The sequence below is a fragment of the Dasypus novemcinctus genome, chromosome 23, assembly GCF_030445035.2.
Source record: "Dasypus novemcinctus isolate mDasNov1 chromosome 23, mDasNov1.1.hap2, whole genome shotgun sequence".
Classification (NCBI taxonomy): Eukaryota; Metazoa; Chordata; class Mammalia; order Cingulata; family Dasypodidae; genus Dasypus; species Dasypus novemcinctus.
The window spans coordinates 4923308-4932654 of NC_080695.1; the positions used below are offsets into that span (position 1 = coordinate 4923308).

Genomic DNA, 9347 nt, shown 5'->3' on the forward strand with positions numbered 1-9347 from the left:
AGCCTTCAGCTTGGGCGGAAGACCTCGGCCGTCGGCCTGGGCAGAAGACCTGAGCTTTCAGCTTGGGCGGAGGAGACCTTCAGGGGACTGCCTATTCCCTAGAAGACGTCTCAGTAAGTGATCGGCTACAATGGGGCAGGGCTCCTCTAGTAATAGTTCCCTTTTCCTATCTGGCCTACAGGCCGTGCTTAAGACGAGAGGAGTAAAGGTTCATGTTAAAGAACTTTCTAAATTTTTTGCTTTCCTTGAAGAAATTTGTCCCTGGTTCCCCCAAGAAGGTTCTTATTCTGCCGCTTTCTCTTTCCCCTCCTATACAAGATAATGAAGCCCTCTGCCCTCAGCCCTCACCCCCTTTTCCTCAGGCTGCAAGACCTTCTAGCCGCTCCGAAAGTTCCCCTTCTGACAACGAAGAATATAGCTCAAACTTATGTCCAAAACCTAAGACTACACCCTCAAAAAGTACTCCCCCTGCTTCCCAAACTCCGGCTCCTTTAGACAATCAAATAACTCATTATCCCCTGCTAGACACTGGCTAAAACCGCCGGAGCCTAACTCTCTTACTGCCACGCCTACTACACCTCCCTTTTCAGCTCCGCTTATTAACTCTTTCACTGCCGTGCCTTCTACACCACCCATTCACTCCTCTTCACTTCTTTCCAGTAAATTACCACAATGAGATTCTCTTCCCTTTTAGGCTCCTTGGCATCATAAAGCTCACCTTCCTAAAGCCGTTCAAAAATATAGTCTTAATAGCCCCTGTGCTCATGTGTTATTAAACAGCATTTCTCCTGCTCACAATACACCTACTGATTAGAAAAATCTAGCCCTTCCTATTTTAACCCCTGAACATTTTATACCTAGAAAGCTCTCTATTATAATAAAGCCAAAAGTGTAGGTACCCACAACATTACTAACGGAATAACAGTCATTCCTCCAAGTGCTTTAAAAGGTGAGGAGCAATAAACCCTTCCAAAAGTTCAGGCTAGCTGCCCCCCCCCCCCCACTTTGAACAATGTTTAACCATAACTACACTAATAACAATGTTTCCAAGCACAAGCTTGCACATTACAGGCAACATGAATTCCGGAAGAAATCTTAAGAAGTTATATTTAAAATGTCATATAATGGAGAACTTAAAAGCAGCTATACCAAGAAAGTAAGAATTATGAGTTAATTGTAAATATTTAAAATGTCATATAATGGAGAACTTAAAAGCAGCTATTCCAAGAAAGTAAGAATTATGAGTTAATTGTAAACTGTATGTTTCTGTTACTGTGTTGTGATTTGTTCTGTGTTTGTCTGCTCGTTCAATGTCAGTGTATACTTTGATACGTCCGGATAGTAATATAAATTCATATAAATTTATAAAAGAGCTCTATTCAAATGGCCAAAAATTAAATAAGCGCTTATATTAATACTTAAGTTTAAATGTTAATAAAATCTCTACAATGATAAAAATCATAACTCTTGATTAACAAAATTACTATAAGTCTTTTTATAAAAGGTTGTTCTTGCCTAGATTAAAATGAATAACTTATTTTTCTTCACAGGATAATATGAAGAATGTAAAACTTAAATGAATATTTGGTTAAAAGTTTGTGACAATGCTAACTGATATTTAATAAGTTTTGCAAAAAGGCATATTTTGTCCTAAAGTAGGATGGCTAATTTTTCATAAACTCTTGAAACTCAATTTGCATGTGGCAAGTTGTAGAGGTATTGTGATAACTTTAAGTAAGGGAATGTGTTCTGTAAAGATAAAATTTGTCTTAAAATGATATAATTATAGTCTATATGGTTATAAATAATTATAAAACGTCTTATGAAGCATTGTTTACATTAAAGTGTTTAAGTGGCTAATTCCAAAAGGTCATTGTTAAACAAACCTGAATTAATAATAATAACAATAATAAAAGGTAATTTTATAACAGGAAAGATTGACAGCAGCCAGCCTCCCTTCACAACTTGCTTCTAGAAAACTGTTTCTGATATTGCATGCTACTAAGTATTTAAAGAAAAGTTCATTATTTTAACAAGCTTGTTTAGTGTTCACGGTATTATGTTATAAAAGTTTTGCTTGATAACTTTGTATGTGGACTATATGGAATGTGTTTTTATTGTTACGGAAACAGAGGATGATTTTGTCCTGAGATAAAATGATTGATTGTTGGAAACAGTAGAATGTGGGACAAGGCCTGGGTGAGTACTGAGGGTGCAGAAGGTTGGTGGAAAAGGAATTTTACAGTTAAAGTTAAATAAAATTTAATGGGTCTGTCTATAAAATTTTAAAGGCCTTAGTATTAAGTAGTATGCTGATGCAAAGTTAAAAATTTTTATTCTTTCTCAAGGCCTCTCATCATTAATTTGTTTTGGTAAAAGTTCTTATCCTCAATAATCAGTATACAAAGAAAGTCTGTCTTATCAAAATAGCTTCTTGTGCTTCTTGTGCTTATTGTTTCCTTGGTGTTCCAAGAAGGAAACTTTTATCTCTTTTAAAGGAACATAATGTTCAAAACTGCTTTCTCAAAACCTAATCCTGAACAGTGGCTTTTTATTCCAAACTAATTATAAGAGATTTTTTCTTTTACCTTAAAGGGAAAATTAAATAAAATAATTGAGTTCATTTAATATAAGTTAAATAAAGGTGTTTTACAGTGTTATAAAATTAACAAGTTTTTTTCCCTTAAGCCCTCTATTAATTAAAGTCTTATGAGTAAAAGGTTTCTCTAAATGCTTAAAAGTGTATAAAGTTATCAATATTTCAGCATAATATTAAAGAGAAGTACAATGTGGTTATTTATTATTTTAATTATTATAGAAGAGTATGTGTCACAGAAACAACCTCTTATCATAGATTAAGGTAACAACACTAGTATGCAGCAATCCCAAACACTGCTAGTTTGTTGCAAAAAGTTAAAGTCCAGCTGTATTGCTATCACTTTGTTTTAAAGCTTGCTAAGACTTTCTTTAGTGTCTTCTTAGACAAATCAAGCCAGCTGTATTCCTCTATCTGTAAAAAACCCAACAATAAACTTTTGCAGTGCTTTTCAAGGCTATGTGCATAGCCCAATCATCTTGTACAGTATTTACTGATAGTAATAGTGATAAAAAAGCAGCATACATTACTTCTCAAAAAGAACAGGTTTAGCCAACTCCTTATTCATCTGCTCAATGCACAGAGATTTCAGCCATCATTAAGATTTTACAAATGTTTTGAGAGCCCTTGAACATTGTCTCTGACTCTGAATATGTATGTCTTACTGTCAAGAATATTGAAACAGCTCATATCTTTGCTACTGATGAGTTATCTCAACTTTTCGCTGACTTGCAACATCTTATTAGGTTAAAACAGCATCCTATTTACATTACTCATATACGCTCTCATACCTCTTTGCCTGGTCCTATGACAGCAAATAATGCAAGGGCTGATTTATTAGTAGGATGTTTGCAGGATGCCATTAAATATCATACATTAACTCATATTAATACTAAGGGACTTAGACATAAATTTTCTCAATTAACAAAACATCAAGCTCAAGAAATTATTTGTACCTGTCCCACCAGTGGACCCTTAACTACAGTGCCTTTTCAGGCTAGGACTAATCCCAGAGGCCTGGCTCCTAATCAGTTATGACAGATGGACGTTACTCACATACCATCCTTTGATAAATTACAATATGTTCATGTTTGTATTGACACTTATTCTCATTTTTTGTGGGCTACTGCTCAAGGTGGGGAATGGTTTCATCATGTTCACTCACACCTCTGGTCTGCTTTTGCTGTAAGGAGATGCCCTCTGAAAATTAAAACTGATAATGGACCTTCTTACATTAGTAAATCCTTTGAATCTTTCTGTTTAAAATATGGTATTGAACATGTTACCAGCATTCCTTATAATCCTACAGGTCAAGCCATAGTTGAATGCAGCCATCATACCCTAAAAACTATGCTTTTAAAACAAAAAGGGGGAGATGATGGTATTATAACACCAAAAGATTAATTAGCAAAAGCTTTATTTACTTTACATTTTCTTAATGTTTATAATTTATTAACACCTGTGGAATGTCACTTTGAAAAATGTCAAACATCTACAGTGGATGCAAAGAATGAAAATCAACCAATATTCTAGAAAGATATTTTAAGCAATGAATGGAAAAAGGCAAGATTAAAGTAAGAGGGTGAGGCTATGCTCTTATCATTTCAGAAAATGGAGAACAAATTTAGTTATCTGCGAAAAAGATTAAACTCCAGAATGAAGAGATGGAGTCTTCTACAACTTCTGATGATGGTGATCATAAGTAATAAGGAAGCTGCCAGTAATTACACTTATTAGGCCTATATACCTAATCCCCCATTACTTAGAGTGTTAACCTGGAAAGATTCATTCTTTCATATATATCTGAATAAAACCCATATATTCCCTGGACCAATTGATGATTGATTGCCAGTTAAACTCTATGAAGAAAGACAAAGAATCGATAATCTCATATTACCATTTGATTATCAACCCTTATGCATTAGTAACCATCCTTCCTGTATGTAGGTTTAAAATTGGGCCATAATTATCTTCAAAAATAGTAATAATGTTTATTGTGACTTTATTTCCCTCTTCCAATTTATTCATGACCAAAAATCCTACTTATGATTGTCCGCAAAAAGACAGTAGGGATAAAGAAGGATGGCAAGAGTGCCATATAGGAAGAGGATCTGTCATTTTTTAATGATTCCTATGGAATAGTGTGGGAAAGTGCCCCTATGGGGAGTCCCATTGAATATAATGACAGATTTATTTGGCATAGTCTAAATAGTAAAGAGCAACAAGAAATAATTTTTACTAAAAATTATGTTTGGAAACAGAAAGGGAAATGGATCCCTTCTCCATGGTGTAATATTACATCTATACATAAACATAAGAATTTGCAAAAAGTTTTTCTAGGAATAGCTCCTACTATAGAATGGATTGGGAATAATAGTAAGAATGGTCAATATCTGCATTTAAATCAAATTCATCATCTTCAGGCATGTGTAAGAGATCCTTATATGTTTGTGGTTGGAAAATTAACTATAACCCAAAAATGCTCTATTCTATAAAAATGAGGCCTTGCATCCTAGTAGCCATTACCCTGCAACTAACATACTATGGAGAAGGCAAACTAAAAATTTTACTATCCCCATCTGTGTCAAAAAGAGGCGCCTTCCTCCCTATATTGGTAAAAAATTAGCCAGGTTCAGTCGCTGCAGCTGCCACAGCACGTGGTGCTCTTGGTCATGGCCTCATCACTTGCAATACTTTAAACAATGACAAATTAGCCTAGAATCCAGTGCGCAGTCTCTTGACTCTGCAGCAGCAACTAACATCCCTCACTCAAGTAGCCTTACAAAACCGTAGGCCCTTAAACTTAGAACTAAAAAGGGGGAACCTGCCTGAAAGAGGAATGCTGCTACTATATAAATGAATCTGGTATTGTTGAGCAAAATGGGTAAGATTCTACGAGAATTGCGGGAAGGGATACTGCCCTCCCAATCTACCTCCTCCTTATCTACCTGGCTCACTTCCCCTCTCGTGACCTGGCTAGGTCCCCTCCTCAGCCCCCTAATTGCTCTCCTATTAATCTGTGCATTTGCACCTTGCCTCCTTAAATTTCTCCAAGAAAGGATGAAGCAAATCTTGGCCCACGTGATGTATCTTGCTGCTATTCATCAATACCAGCCTGTCCCGACTGAAGAACAAACAACCAACCTTTAAGTATGCAAATCTCTTTTGTTGCCTCATAGCCAACCTGTACCCTAACGGCGATTTCTTGCCTGTCCTCTCTGTCCACAGTCACAACATCACAGCTAACCCTTCTCTGTTTAATATCGCTGAACAGCTTCAGCAAGGAATACAGCTTCTGTGAGGAGTTTAGTGGCTCATACGAGCAGCGGGTGCCCTGGCCAAACAAGACCAGGGCGGGTGTGACCTCACCCACTAATCTCAGTTCATCATGCTTGTCATACACGGTCTATGAGGGCTCCCCATTATAGCTTGCTGTAATTGCAAGCCATCTGTTGCTAAGGCGCTGGACTGGTTAGCCAATGACAGGCAACTGGGCTGACCCAGCAGTCAACCTAAGACAGGGATGTGGCCTTTCGCTGCCATGCTTCCCAATGACGGGTAAGACTAGGTCACTTAACGGGTGCAGCCCCGACCTAAGACAGGCCCCTCAGTACAGGAGCACCTTGCAGCCACACGTCACCATTGGGCATAAGCCCTGCCCTAACATGAGCCATTGCCAGCTGTTCTTTTCTTCAGTTCATAACATATTAAACAGAGAAGGGGGACCTTTGGGGAGCCACGCACTGTGAGGTCCGTTTACAGCCTCCAACTACATGGCAGAGTTCACAAATCTGCCCTGTCATTTCCTTATTCTTCTCCTCCCTGCTTCTTTGTTCTCCCCCTCCCGCCACTACTCAGATGACCACAGCAATACATATGTGCAAGGCATGAAACTCCACAGACCCGGTGTGAACTGTCGGCCAATCCCCTCCTTGGACATCTGCCATCCACAAGACCAGCCTATCACCTATGTACACGTTCCCTTCCCTCTATATATCCCCGCGTTTTACCCCCAATAAATGAGGCTTGATCAGAACCTTGTCTTGCCTCCATTCTTCTCTCTACTCCTGCCCCACCCCACTTCTTCCCACAGGTCCCTGGACTCACCCCTGCTGGCTCAGGCAAATCAGACCTCTCCTAGCACACCTAAGGGGGAGGGACTATAGGAGGTGCTATCCAAGCTTCCAGTAACAAATTTGGGGTTTCTGGTGAGGTGTAGGTGCTCTCACGCTGGAAATAAAGAGTCATAGTTTTCTATGTTGAGTTAGATCAACAAGGACCTACTTGAATCTCCTACAGGACCTGTCAGTCAGATTTCCTGCTGCCCTGGGAGAGAGAGAAGTGAGGAAAGGTGAAAGGGGGAAGGTCATATCCCTAAGTATATTATTTAAGTGCAAAGAGGATTCCTAGCTTGAAACGTTGGTTTTTTGTTTGTTTGGTTTTTTTTTTGGCATGGTTGCTAATATTGCATTGTCTCCTGGTGTTGTCTCCCATTGTATCCCCCAAAGTCCTTTATCATTTACTTAGTTTTTTTCTCTTCTTCTTTTTCTTGCTTTTTTCCCCTCCTTTTTCTTTGCCCCCCTTTTCTCTTCTCTATTTTTTCTTTTCTCTCTTTCTTTTATTAATTTTATGTTCTTTGTATAATAGGTCTTGCAGGGACCACTTCACACTTGCTGTGTTTTCTCATCCTCCATTTCCTCTTTTCTGTGTGTATTGATTTTGGCCACCTACTCTACCCCTTTCCCCTACATCTTTCTATCCTCCATCATCTGCTGTTTCTCTTACATTCTACCTCCCTTTCTTTGGCCCCTGTCTTTTTATTTCTAATACCTTTGTTCTGTTTTCTGTCTCTTATTCACTCTTGATATTATTGTCTTTCTTTTCTCTTTCCCTCTCTCATGAAAACAATGGCCTTTTAATTCATACTGTATTCCTCCCCATATTCAGTTGACTATCTCATTATCAGTACTCTACTTACTGCAATAACTCTAAACAACTTACATGAGTCAAATATCCATTTTTCTAGACCTCACATTGGTGTTCTGTTAACATTTATTACCAATACTACTTTATACAATTTCTTTTCCTTCTTATTTTGCTTTCCCTGGCCCTAATATTTTCTGTGAAAGTGAACTTAGTGAGCAAAAAGAAAATAGAGTAAGAACAAAGTGACAAAAAGAAGACATAACACTTACAAATGAACAACAGCTAATTAATCCCCAAGACTAGGCAAAGAAGCTAAGGAACTGATTAAACCCATCAAGATAAAATGATGACCAGACAGCAAGAAAAAACTATAAACCAAACCAATAATCAGGAAAACATGGCTGAATCCAGTGAACAAAGTAAAAACCAGAAAGAGGAGCAGAACATTGGACAAGTAATTAAAGATCTCAAAACATATATTAGAGACCAACTTAATAAAGTAAAGGAATAGATTAACTATATGAAGAAAACACTTGAGAGGAAATTGCAGACAAATGCAAAAAGGTAACAGATATGATGGTGATGAACAACACAGTTCAAGAAATCAAAACTACACTCTCAGGAAATAGAAGCAAATTAGAAGCGGCAGAGGAGAAAATTAGTGACGTGGAAGGCAGTACATCTGAAATCAAACAGATAGTAGAACTGATCAATAAAAAGATAGAAAAAATGCAGCTGGGACTTAAGGACCTCAATGACAATGCAAAATGCACAAACATACATATTTAGGCATCCCAGAAGGAGAAGAGAAGGGAAAGGGGACAGAAGGAAATAATGGCTGAAAACTTCCCAAATCTACTGAGAGAGATGGATGTACATGTCCAGGAAGCACAGCACACCACTAACACCATCAATCCCAATAGGTCCACCCCAAGAAATATTCTTGTCAAATTATCCAATGCTCAAGACAAAGGGAAAATTCTAAAAGCAGCAAGAGAAATGAGAACCATCACATACAAGGGAGGCTCCATAAGATTAAGTGCTGATTTCTTATCTGAAACCATGGAGGCCAGAAGGCAGTGGTATGATATAGTGAAGGTACTAAAAGAAAAAATTGCCAGCCAAGAATACTCTATCCAGCTAAGCTAGCATTCAGAAATGACGGAGATTTCAAAATATTCACAGATAAACAGAAATTAAGGAGTATGCCAACAAGAACCCTTCCCTCCAAGAAACAATAAAGGGAGTTCTGCACGAAGAAAGAAATAAACAGGAGAGGCAGAGATGGAGGAGAGAGCAACAAAAAAGACAAAAAGAGAAGGAAAGAAACAAGCAAAATATGACAAACAAAAGTCCAAACAAAATATGGCTAACATAAATAATTCCTGGAAAGTAATAACACTGAATGTCAATGGATTAAACTCATCTGTCAAAAGATTCAGAGTGGAAGATTGGATAAGGTAATATGACCAATCTATAGGCTGTCTACAAGAAACACATCTTAGACCCAGGGATTCATAGAGGTTGAATGGGAATGGCTGGAAAACAATCTTACAAGCAAACCATAACCAAAAAAAGGCAGCAGTAGCTGTGTTAATATCAGACAAAGTAGACGTAAAATGCAAAACAATTGTGAGAGACAAAGCAGGATATTACACAGTAGTGAAAGGGGTAATCTTTCAAGAAGAACCAACAATCATAAATATTTATGTTCCTAACAAGGGTGCCTCCAAATACGTGAGGCAAACACTGGAAAAACTAAGTGAAAGAATAGATTCCTCTACAATTATTGTGGGAGACTTTAATATACCACTATCACTTTTGG

General features: G+C 37.7%; 1 long non-coding RNA gene across 1 annotated transcript; it reads left to right on the forward strand.

Moving 5' to 3' along the window:
• Positions 1–2759: 2759 nt before the first annotated feature.
• LOC131275444 (uncharacterized) lies at positions 2760–6632 on the forward strand. The gene is made up of 2 exons (XR_009182876.2): positions 2760–5746; positions 6455–6632. It is a non-coding gene; the product is annotated as an uncharacterized lncRNA (long non-coding RNA).
• Positions 6633–9347: the final 2715 nt, after the last annotated feature.